The sequence below is a fragment of the Rhinoraja longicauda genome, chromosome 30, assembly GCF_053455715.1.
Source record: "Rhinoraja longicauda isolate Sanriku21f chromosome 30, sRhiLon1.1, whole genome shotgun sequence".
Classification (NCBI taxonomy): domain Eukaryota; kingdom Metazoa; phylum Chordata; class Chondrichthyes; order Rajiformes; family Arhynchobatidae; genus Rhinoraja; species Rhinoraja longicauda.
Window position 1 is genome coordinate 20,263,847 of NC_135982.1, and position 12,383 is coordinate 20,276,229.

Here is a 12,383-nt window from a genome sequence, read left to right on the forward strand (position 1 = left end):
GAAAAAGAATAGGTGACATTTCGGTTCGAGACACTTTGTCAGACTGAGAGTTAGGGGAAAGGGAAACAAGAGATATAGACAGTTATGTAGAGAGATATAGAACGAATGAATGAATGGGTTTCCTCCGGGTGCTCCGGTTTCTTCCCACATCCCAAAGACGTACAGGTTTGTAGGTTAATTGGCCTCTGTAAATTGTCCCCCTTATGTAAAGAGTGGATGCGAGAGTGGGTTAACATCGAACGGGTGTTAACAGGTAATTCGATGGTCAGTGCGGACTGGGTGGGCTGAATGGCCTGTTTCCATGCTGTATCGCAAAAAACTGTTGGCAAACCCACTGAATATGTCCAAAGAAACAAACAGGACAAGACAGTTCCATTGAAGTAACAAGGAAGACAATTCTGAACTAAATTTATGTATCACACATTAATCTTAGGAGATGTTACAATGCTCTACAATCAACCGATGCATTAAAAAACTGCAGATGATAGAAAGCTGAAATTAAAAACAGAAATTTCTGGAATCACTTCAAGAGCCAGACAGCAACTGTGAAGTTATGTTTTCAGATTAATAACCTTGATGACATTTTCCTTGATGCATCGCAAGACTCGAATGACCCCAAGACTCTGGTTTAGTGTCCTTAATCTATCATGACAATTAGAGCTAACTGAACTTCACATTAATGTCAAGTAAAATGGCAACACTATGGCTACATGGAACAAAAGATTATTATAATGAGTTAGAATTTGAATTATTGATTAAAACTTTGTTGACAAAAACATTTTTCAAAATGGAGCTGAATAATTTTCACTGCAGATAATGAACTATTGATTTCCTGTTCCTAAGTGGAGCGGTACTTAAAGTCACTAGTCAGTTAAACTATGGCGTATGGGAAGACATAAAGAAAATTAGTATTTTGTAACAAAATAAATATTGATTGCAGGGAGCAGATGTGTATCATATTTGATTAGGTGAGGTATCGTAAAATCGAAGGTAATATGATTTAATTTTTATAATTTATCTTGTAGTCCTGTTAAAGTGAATCTCATGGAACATCAGAGAGTGCTTTGTAAAAAGCAGATACAGGAGCCACTATAGATTAATCTGGCAGCCGAGGTCAAGTTATTCATTATGATTTTGCCTCCTGGGAACATCATCCAAGTGCTTTATAATTCCAAAGTCAATTAAGAACGTACAAATATTAGAAAGTAGAACCACGAACTGGACCTAGGGACCTGTAGGCCTGTGTAGGAAGGAACTGCAGATGCTGGTTTAAACCAAAGATAGACACAAAATGCTGGAGTAACTCAGGGGGACAGGCAGCATCTCTGGAGAGAAGGAATGGGTGACGTTTCGGGTCGAGACCCCTCTCCAGACTGAAGAAGGGTCTCGACCAGAAACGTCACCCATTCCTTTCCTCCAGAGATGCTGCCTGTCCCGCTGAGTTACTCCAGCATTTTGTGTCGACCTGCGGGCCTGCTTTGCCACTAGATAAGACAGGGTCTAAAGTTTCAAGTTTAAAGTTTTATTTCCCATTGGATTGCGGTGTCTCTTCAACCCCTTCATCTTCCATCATCAACCACAACGTACGACGTTCCCACGGATTAACCATTGATCACTTTCTGGGCTGAGAATCGCAAAGATTTACTGCCTTCCACCTGTACAATTTTTTTTCTGACAGCTTTTCATATCCTTGCAAATTGGTGAGAGAGTTCCTCAGAAATGTGCAGAGCATTGAAGAAGAAAACAAAATCATTTTTCATAATGAATAGTTTGCTAAACTGAGGTACTTGTCAATATCAGATTGTAAACCGTCTATTGTCACTTTGTGAATTGCTTCAATGTATCTCAAGATGATGGAGTCTCATGCTTGTACATATTTAATTTTACATATGACACAAAGTCCATGATATGCTTTTAATTCAATTGAAAAGCATTGCAAAAATGCATCTCCAGTCAAACTACTTCCCAAATCAAAGCAACTTGCACTGTCATTCTGTCTGAGGATCTTAGAGTCGCTCAAGCAATTATTTGTGCAGTATTTGCTGGGATAACAACAGTGAATATAATGCCCTTATAGGTGTATAAATCATCCAGAAATTTGCTGAACTGCACAGTATTGCAAATTGTTACAAAGCGTCAGAATAACTCAAAGGGTCTGGCAGAGTCTCTAGAAAACATAGATGGGTGATGTTTCGGGTCAAGAGCCTTCTTCAGACTGATTGTGGTGGAGGTGGAATAGAGGTGGAGAGCAGGACAAAGCCTGGCAAGTGATAGGGGGATGCCGGTGAGTGATATTTGAAATGCAGAGGATTGGACAAAGGCCAGAGATGAAAGGACAAAGAGTATGAGATAAGGATAGAAGAGCTGTGAACTATGAAGTCAGAAAAATAATATGTGGAAGGGGAGGGGGGAGGGGAAGAGGGAAGGGGAGAAATGGATGAGAATCCAGGTGGGGCACAGGGAAGAGAGAGGGGAGGGGGAGGGGGGGAGGCTGGGGGTTTGTTTGTAGGTTAGTTCCCTGAAGTTGGAGAATTCAATGTTCATACCATTAGCTTGCAAGTTACCCATGCAGAATATGAGGTGCTCTTCCTCAAGTTTGTATTTGGCCACACTCTGGCAATGGAGGAGGTACTGGACAGAAAGGTCAGCAAGTGAATGGGAAGGGGAGTTAAAACAGCTGGCGACCAGGAGATCCAGCAGGCCTTGGATCTCCTGGTTCTGGGGAGACCTTGGTTCCTGATCTCCGAGCGCAAATGTTTGGCGAAATGGTCGTCAAGTCTCACCGATGTAAAGGGGGCCGCATTTGGGAACACCGGATGCAGCAGCTGAGGTTAGAGATTTAGATTTTTTTAGATTTAGAGATACAGAGCGGAAACAGGCCCTTCGGCCCACCGAGTCCGCGCCACCCAGCGATCCCCGCACATTAACACGATCCTACACACACTAGGGACAATTTTTACATTTTACCCAGTCAATTAACCTACATACCTGTACGACTTTGGAGTGTGGGAGGAAACCGAAGATCTCGGAGAAAACCCACGCAGGTCACGGGGAGAACGTACAAACTCCGTACAGATGGCGCCCGTAGTCAGGATCGAAGCTGAGTCTCAGGCGCTGCATTCGCTGTAAGGCAGCAACTCTACCGCTGCGCCACCGTGCCGCCAAGGTGCACTTGAACCTCTTTCTCACCTGGATGGACTGCTGGGATCATTGTATTGGTGAAGGAGGAGGCATAGCGACAGGCGTTACGTGTCCTGCGGTTGCAGAGGAAGGTCCCTGAAAACAGTGCGCCTTTTTGTTAACCAGCATCTGCAATTCCTTGTGTCCCCATCCGAAATTCTTAGCTGATTCACAAAAGACCCAGAGTGCTGGAGTAACTCAGCGAGTCAGGCGGCAACTCTGCAGAACGGGACGGGATGCTTCTTCAGACTAATTGTACAGGTGGAAGAAAGCTGGAAGAGGAAAGGGGCAGGACAAAGTTTGGCAGGTAAGATGTTGACACAGGTGAAGGGGAGGGGGCAGGTGGGGGGAGGGGGAAGGGTTGATAGGCAGATGATTGGACAAAGGCCAGGAATGAAGAGCATTGCTTGCAGAACATTCATAATCTGAGCTGGTACTGATTACAAGTCTTCAACAACAAATGCCTTCACCTAGCCGACCATTACACCCATTCCCCCACCTGCATTTTTAAGGGGTACTAGACCAAGTGGACCTGTTGGGCCCAAACCTCTCCTGCATTGGTGCAGCACCTTCTCCTCCCCTCCCCCTCCTTCCCCCATCCCCCTCCACTCTTCCCCTCCCCCCCACTCCATCCCCCTCAGCCCCCCTTATCCTCCCTCCTCCCCCTCCTTCCCTCCCTCCCTAGGAGATAGATTTAACCTTTAAAATGTGAATAACTTTAAAAACATAACACCGATTTCAATGAAACATCTTCCAGTAGCATCAAAGGGACGACGGTGAGGAAGGTAGGCTTAAAAATGTTGCGCTATCGTGTACCGTTTTGACTGTAGTTCAGGAAAAAACAAACAAACAAACAAGAGTTTTAGTATATAGATTATTGTTCTCTTTGCATCTTTGTTCTGGTCCCTTTGGCCACTATTTATGGTGCAGATGCAAGCTCTGATTTCCCAGGAGCTGCATCCACATGTTCCGTTTTGTTTTCTTAATTGAACAGTCAATTCATTTTTTCTGAAGAATAATAGTCTTCATCTTTGGGAGTTGTCAGGCAAAATCCTTTCATCCACTTCTGGCTGGCCTCCTTTGCTTCCCCTCCCCTCCCCTCTAACTCATGCCAGCAGAACATCTGTGCATTGCAGCACTTCCCTATGGAACCCCATCTTTAATTAGTGCTCGGACTTCAAAATCCGCTCATAACTTATTTCCCTCTCTCACGCCGGTACAAGGGACGAAATGTGTTGGTAGGATCTGCAGATGCTGGTTTACACCGAGTTGGGTTGTGCAAGGCTTAATGCAAATGGAATTGATTTGCATACATAGAACGTAGAAGGGTAGGGCAGAGGAACAGGTTCATCTGCCCCCAATGTCTGTGCCAGACATGATGCCCTCTGCTACATGTGATCTATATCCATGTTCCCATCTAAAAGATAGACCCCCAATGCTGGAGTAACTCAGCGGGTTAGGCAGCATCTCTGCAGAAAAGGAATAGGTGACTTTTTGTCTCAATCTGTCCGTCTTCACAAGTTCCAGGAGTAGAATTAGGCCATTTGGCCCATCGAGTCGACTCCACCATTCAATCATGGCTATTTATTCACAAAATGCTGGAGTAACTCAGCAGGTCAGGCAGCATCTCGGGAGAGAAGGAATGGGTGACGTTTCGGGTCGAGACCCTTCTTCAGAGCTTTTTCATTTGTCTGTATCTGTGTAAATCCTCCAAACTGGCTATCCCTTTTTATTTGGATTTTAAAAAACTGCTTCAACAACAAAGTGCCTACACAAATTCTTTAGTGTCCTTCTTAGAACCACTCTGTGCTCTCCACTGCACTCTCATAGAGTCATGCAGTGTAGAAACAGACCCTTGGCCCAACTTGTCCACACCGACCAACATGATCCCATCTGCATTAGTCCCACCTGCTTGAGTTTGGCCCATATCCCTTTAAACCTATCCTCTCTGTGTACCTGTCCAAATGCTTTTTAAACATCGTGATAGCACCTGGCTCAACTACCTCTGGCAGGTCGTTCCATTTACCTACCACCCTTTGTGTAAAAAAGTTGCCCCTCAGGTTCCTGTTAATATCTTCCCCTCCTCACCTTAAACCCATTTCCTCTGGTTCTTGATTTCCCTACTCTGGGCAAGAGACTCTTTGTATTTATGTATCAATTCTACTGTCTTTATGTATCAATTCCCTGCAACATTTTCTAACTTTACTGAATTGTGACAAAGACCAGCAATAATTTTTGTTTCTCTCTCCACATATGCTGGACAACGCCAACATTTTCATTGTTTTCTTCAGCTTCAAATCTTGTTGGCTTCCCAAAGTGTTCGAGGGATTTGCTGAACACACAGGGAAAGATTGTACAGGCGGTTGTTCCAATGATATCTCAGACTTATAGCTAATTACATGTCGAGCTGTATCTCAGCTGATTTCCAGTTAAATTGTTTTCTACAGAACTGCAGTGCACATATTTCAGGTTTAGCTACAACGAGCCATAACAAAATTTAAAGCGTGACCAAAGACTTTGTCCAAGACTTAAGTCTTGGAGACGTCTTAAAGGAAGCGATGGGGAAAGGCAAGGATCGGAGAGGTTCAAGGAGGAAATTTTGGAATCTAGGATCTTAGCATCTAATGTGGATACAGGTAGTGCAAAGAACGCTTGATGATCTTGAGTTAATGAAGGTCAAAAACAGCTAAGATTACCTGGGGTTGATATGGAATAATCAAGTCTGAACGTAATAAATTAATGGGTTTATCATTAGCTAGAGTCATAAAGTTATACAACATGAAAACAGGCCCTCCAGCCCACCTCATGCATGCCAACCAAGATGTGTATCTAATTTGCCTGCTTTTGGCCCGTTTCTAGGGTCAGACCTAAGACAGGAGGAAAACCATTCAGCAGTGTAAAGATTAAACATGGAAAGTGATGCCTGGATATCTCACCCAAAATATTACACCAAGGTAAAAGTCTGGAGCAAAACCACCATCTTCTGGAGGAACTCAGCGGGTCAGGCAGCATCTCCAGAGGAAAAGGGATGGTTGACATTTCAGCTCAAGAAGCTACAGTTCCCTCAGTAGCTTGTTTTATTTTGGTCCAGATTCCAGCATCTGCAGTCTCTTGTGTCTCCCTCCTTGAAACAGTCTGTTTGATTTTCAGAGTGGTCGTGGATAGCGATGGAGTTGTAACAAGAGAAAGAGAAGACAGGAGGGTGGCAAATGTTGTGCCTCTACTCCAGGGGGGAAACAGGGTAAAGGCTGGGAACTACAGGCCAGAGAGCTCAACATCTGTGGTCGGAAAATTGCTAGAGATTATTCTGAGGGATAGGACACACATGCATTCAGATGGACAAGGGCTGATTAGGGATAGTCAACATGGTTTTGTTCATGGGAGGTCATGTCTCATGAATCTGATTGAGTTTTTCGAGGATATGGCCAAAAGGGTCGATGAAGGCAGAGCTATAGACGTTGTATATATGGATTTCAGAAAGGCCTCAACGGTTCCAGATGGTAGGCTGCTCTGGAAGGTTAGATCTCATTGGATTCAAGGAGAGATAGCTGAAAGGATAGAACTTGTCTGTCCGACAAATGGTCTGATAATTTAGGAAGAATGGAGGAGTCAAGCAAGGTGATGATAAATCTATATAATCGATTGATTAGACTGCAGTCAGCATAATGCAGGAAAAGTTCAGTGAACTACCCTGGAGAAAGTCAAAGTCATGCTGATGCAGCAAAGATTCAATAAAATGATACCAGTAAGACATTATTTTAATGGTGAAGGCTTGTATACACGTTCAAAGATTCAGACGATATCATGTGAAGATATTCATATTATGAGGTGTTTAACATATTAAACGTGGACAAATTACTTCCACCGCTTATGACAAAGAAAATTTATTTAAATACATTTTGATCTAAAGGGCTTTTAAGATGAACATTTTTTAAAAATCATTTTTCTTGAGTGACGTGCACATCAATAATAAGAACAGTATTTATTGCTGACACAACAAGAGTTTTATAATGATCAATTCCACAAATGCTGTCATGGACGAATATGCCTGCCGGAGGTAAGTTAATAACTTGAACGCATCAAGTTTATCCCTCACCTTGGTTCACTCAAAGCCAAACAAAGGTCAACCATGCAAGATGTGTTCTTCAGGACCCAGCCAGTTTGAAGAGTTTGTTTTAAATTCATTATTTAAAGGGGTATGCATCATTGGAGTAAAGAAATGCCTGAGATAGGATGTGTACAGGTGACAAACCAGGCAAAGGTTGTGAAACTCATGCAGAAGATATTGATGGGGCAGTTGGATCGTTGTATGAAATTCTTGAAATCAACAGTGAATCTCAAGGTCAAAGTTTGCCCAGTGGGAGTAGGGAAGCTTCAAAGGGCAGCAGAATGGTGCATTTGGGAGACCCACTGCTTCACAGCACACGAGACCACACTTAATCCTGATCTAGGGTGCTATCTGTGTGGAGTTTGCATGTTCTCCCTGTTACTGGTAAGTTCCTCCGGGTGGTCCAGTTTCCATCCACATTCCACAGATGTGTAGGTTAGTAGTTTAAATGGCCGCTGTAAAATGTCCTTAATTGTGCAGGGAGTGGTAGAATCTGGGGGGGGGGTGTTGATGAGAATGTGGGAGAATTAAAAGAAAAATGATTAATGTAAGATTAGTGTAAATTGATAGCTAGACAGTTGGCACAAACTAGAATTGTGCCGAGAAGAATAAACATAAATATTACTGGAAATGGGTTCTATTCTGAATCTTTCCATTTAACTTCTCTAAGTGGCTTTCAATAATGGACTAACATCTGTAAATAAACTACTTTACAATCTGTTCATCGCTCACCTTGACAACTCGGGAAAAACATTAGCATGAAAAGTTTTCAACTCTTGCATTTCAGTTTCCATTAGCAGTGTATTGTAAGAGCTCAATTAACCAAATTATAGAGCAAACCTGCTGAATGTGAACAAATTGCAAAGGAAAATTAGATACCATCAGAATATTTAGTCTCTTTCTGCAGCATTCCTGACACTCATCATTCTAGAGAGAACTTATTGCATTGCGAGTTTAAAACTGCCCTCCCCAGGGATAACATGAATCAAGGCCATTAACAAAATTATGGTGTTGACAACATGGTTAAAACATACTCACTTTGTGATTTGGTCAGGTTTAGTTTAGAGATACAGCACAGAAACAGGGCCTTCAGCCCACCGAGATCATCAAACACCCTGTACACTAACATTATCCTACACACTAGGGACAATTTACATTTTTTACCAGCAAAATTTACCTACAAACCTGTACGTCATGGGAGTGCGGGAGGGGACCAGAGCACCGAGGAAAACCCATGGAGGTCACGGGGAGAACGAACAAACTCCGTGCAGACCACACTCGTGGTCAGGATCGAACCCAGGTCTCTGGCGCAGTAAGGCAGCAACTCTAACTCTGCACCACCGTGCCACACCAGGTATTCACCTTGTGCTAAGATGAACATGGTCCAATATAGGAAAGAGCTATGATGCTGGATATGTTTAATGCTTTGTTTGCTAATAAAAAGTAATTGCAAATTTCAATTATTAATGTCACATCACAAGGCACAAGAGCTGGAAAATGGCAGGGAACTAGAGTTCTATTGATGTGCTCAGTTGAATGTTGCAGCACAGTTGAGAAGATATTGTCAAATAGTCAAGAAGGGATTTATCGGAGTCGCTGCCTCAAAAAGGCAGTCAGCATCATCAGAGACCCACACCATCCTGGCCACACACTCATGTCACCCCTGCCATCGGGAAAGAGGTGCAGGAGCCTGAAAATTGTAATGTCCAGGTTCAGGAACAGCTTCTTCCCTTCAGCCATCAGGCCATTAAACACTACAGCCTCAAATAAACTCTGAACTACAATAGATTATTATTATTATTGCACTACTATTGTTTGTTTTTTGAGTATGTATGTATGTGTGTGTGTGTGTGTGTGTGTGTGTGTGTGTGTGTGTGTGTGTGTGTGTGTGTGTGTGTGTGTGTGTGTGTGTGTGTGTGTGTGTGTACTTGTGAGTATGTGTATCTCTACATACTGAACTTTTTTTTCTCTCTTGTTTATCATATTGTTTATAGTGTACGAAGTTTACATATTCTGTTGGGCTGCAGCATGTAAGAATTTCATTTTTCTATCTGGGACATATGACATTAAAATACTCTTGACTCTTGACTAGCTTAGTTTAGTTTAGAGATGCGTCGCGGAAACAGGCCCTTCGGCCCACCGAGTCCGCACCGACCTGCAATCCCCGCACATTAACACCACCCTACACACACACTTGGGACATTTTTTTACATTTACACCAAGCCAATTAACCTATAAACTTGTACGATTTGGAGTGTGGGAGGAAATCGAAGATCTCGGAGGAAACCCATGCAGGTCACGGGGAGAACGTACAAACCCCGTACAGACACACCCATAGTCAGGATCGAACCTGGGTCTCTGGCGTTGTAAGCTCTATCGCTACACCACCCTGCCCCCCCAAGAAACCAGTTCTCAAGATGTATGAAACTTCCATGTTCTTACACACATTTATGCAGGAGTCACTCTCTTCCTTACGGTCACCTGGGGAAATGGTTGCCGCTCCACACGCAATGGCTACAATTTCTCAGGAAAGTCTTGGTCCATACTCCTCCATTTGTCCTCTGCTTCTCACTGTAACCAACAGAAATGATCATTGAAACATCAAGTCATACAAAAGAAATCAGTCCTCTTCCTCTTCTCTTTTCCAGATCCCTGCAGTAAATTCAGGAATGTAATAACTCAATGTGCATCAAAATCTATCTGTATCTTCTCCTGTTTCTTTGACTGTAGCACTATATCTTTGTTCTCCAGTTAGTGGTTATTCTCCATGTTATAATACATTTCTCCCTCCCATCCCATCCAAACCTTTCTAGATCTCGAAGTCTGTGTTAATCCTCTCTTCAGCCATCTGCACTGGAAGAGCAATCTGAGGTTTTCTCAGCAGTCAGTGAACCTGGGGGTCAAACATTTAAGGCAGCAGCTTGGACAGAGCAATTCAGGGACAGAGAACTGGGAAGAGATTGTAGCTTTGAACAGGGCGAATCATGAAACATGATCATGCATAAAACCTCCTGCAAAACCAAACCAACGTAATGGTAAACGTTTGTAAACCATTACCTTAAATATAGTGATGCAGATGATTGAAAAAAACACAAGAGAATAGGAACAGGAGTAAACCATTCGGCCCATCAAACCTGCACTGTCATTCAATAAGATCATGGCTGATGGACACAAAATGGTAGAGTAACTCAGCGGGACAGGCGGCATCTCTGGCAGAAGAAATGGGTGGCGTTTCGGGTCGAGACCCTTCTTCAGGCCTATGATTTATGCTGGCTTCACCTGCTGGTCTGTGCCAGTTACCCATAGCCCTCAAGTCCTTGATGTTTCAAAACAAAACATCAGATTCCCCTTTAAATATTTCCAGTGACTTTGCCTCCATCACTCTCTGGGGCAGAGAAATCCAGTGATTTACCACTCTCAGCGAGGGAGCCCTTTATTATTACAGTACAAATGAGGGAGCACTCGGTTTTGTTGAATGCATAATCACAAGTGCACTTCATCCATATTTACTCACATCACTGTAAATTAATTTATTGCGTCTGAATGATGTTCATTGACACCTTGCTCAATCAAATCAACCGTTGACGCTAAATAATGACAAGATGAGTTATGGGTAAATTGAAAAGTGCTCATGGTAAATTTGGCATGGTGAATGAGCCAGATGTCAGCTGTTTCTAGCCCACTCCTAAGGATGGATTAACAGCTTCTCCGCACCTCCCAGTAAATGAAATACTTGGGGGTAAAAATTAATGTTGGTTTGAAATATTGGGTGAGGTGTACAAGAGACACGATCAATTCATGCCTGGTTTGCACAGTTGATTAAGATGTGGTCATAATAATTCATGCTTCACGGTCTTGCAGGAGCCCAGCTGAGTCTCCTCAGTGAAAGTTTGGGACTAGGAAGTATTCCGTATCTTGCCAGGGAAAAATAAAACTCTCACTGAGTCGCACGACGAGGGTTTGGTGTTTGAAATGCTGCCAGCTCTTCACTGCACTGGAAATGAATTGTACCAAGTAGAGCAGCTTGAATTTTGATCTACAACATGTCCTTTAACTTTAAAGATTAGCTGACAGTATATATCGACTGTTTCAAGAACTTCCTTAGGAATCGGGCATATATTAGGCAGTGTAAACCAGCATCTGCAGTTCCTCCCGACACACGTTCATAAGTTATAGGAGCAGAATTAGGCTATTTGGCCCATCACGTCTACTCTGCCATTCAATCATGGCTGATCCATCTCTTCGCCCCATTCTCCTGCCTTCACCCTATAACCCCTGACTCCCCTACCAATCAAACCCCGCACTAGCCCGGACTAATAATATATTAGGCGGTGTTTTTTAATTCCTGAGGGAAGCTTCAACATTCGAGTGAGCAAATGTGTTCTAAGTTATCTGGCTCTGGTTGTGACTGAGAAGGAAAGCCAAACATTTTAATATAGGTAATACACAATTGGTCAATGCAGGCATGATTTCTCTTACCACAATTAATAACCAGCAGAGAGACAGTGTGGCATTCATGGAGAGAGTAAATGCTCCAAAAATTCTTTAAAAAAAATCAAAGCAATTTACGGTCTAACTCAGTCATATAGATCATCCGATCCTTACATTATAATTGGAAAAGTAACCAGGATTATTATGGCCACCTGCTGTTCTGTAATGGGCACTCGGATCACTGTGGGCAGCACTGTGGCACAGTGGTAGGGTTGCTGCCTTACAGTGCCAGAGGCCTGGGTTCGATCCTGTCTTCGGCTGCTGTCTGTATAGAGTTTGTACTTTCTCCCTGTGTCTGCCTGGGTTTTCTCCGGGTGCTCCGGTTTCCTCTCGCATTCCAATGACATGCAGGTTTGTAGGCAAAGTATCTTATTTTTAGAATTAGAATTAGAATTAGAATTAGAATTAGAGATACAGCGCAGAAACAGGCCCTTCGGCCCACCGAGTACGCGCCGCCCAGCGATCCCGCACATTAACACTATCCTACACACACTAGGGACAATTTTTATATTTACCCAGTCAATTAACGTCTTTGGAGCGTGGGAGGAAACCGAAGATCTCGGAGAAAACCCACGCAGGTCACGGGGAGAACGTACAAACTCCG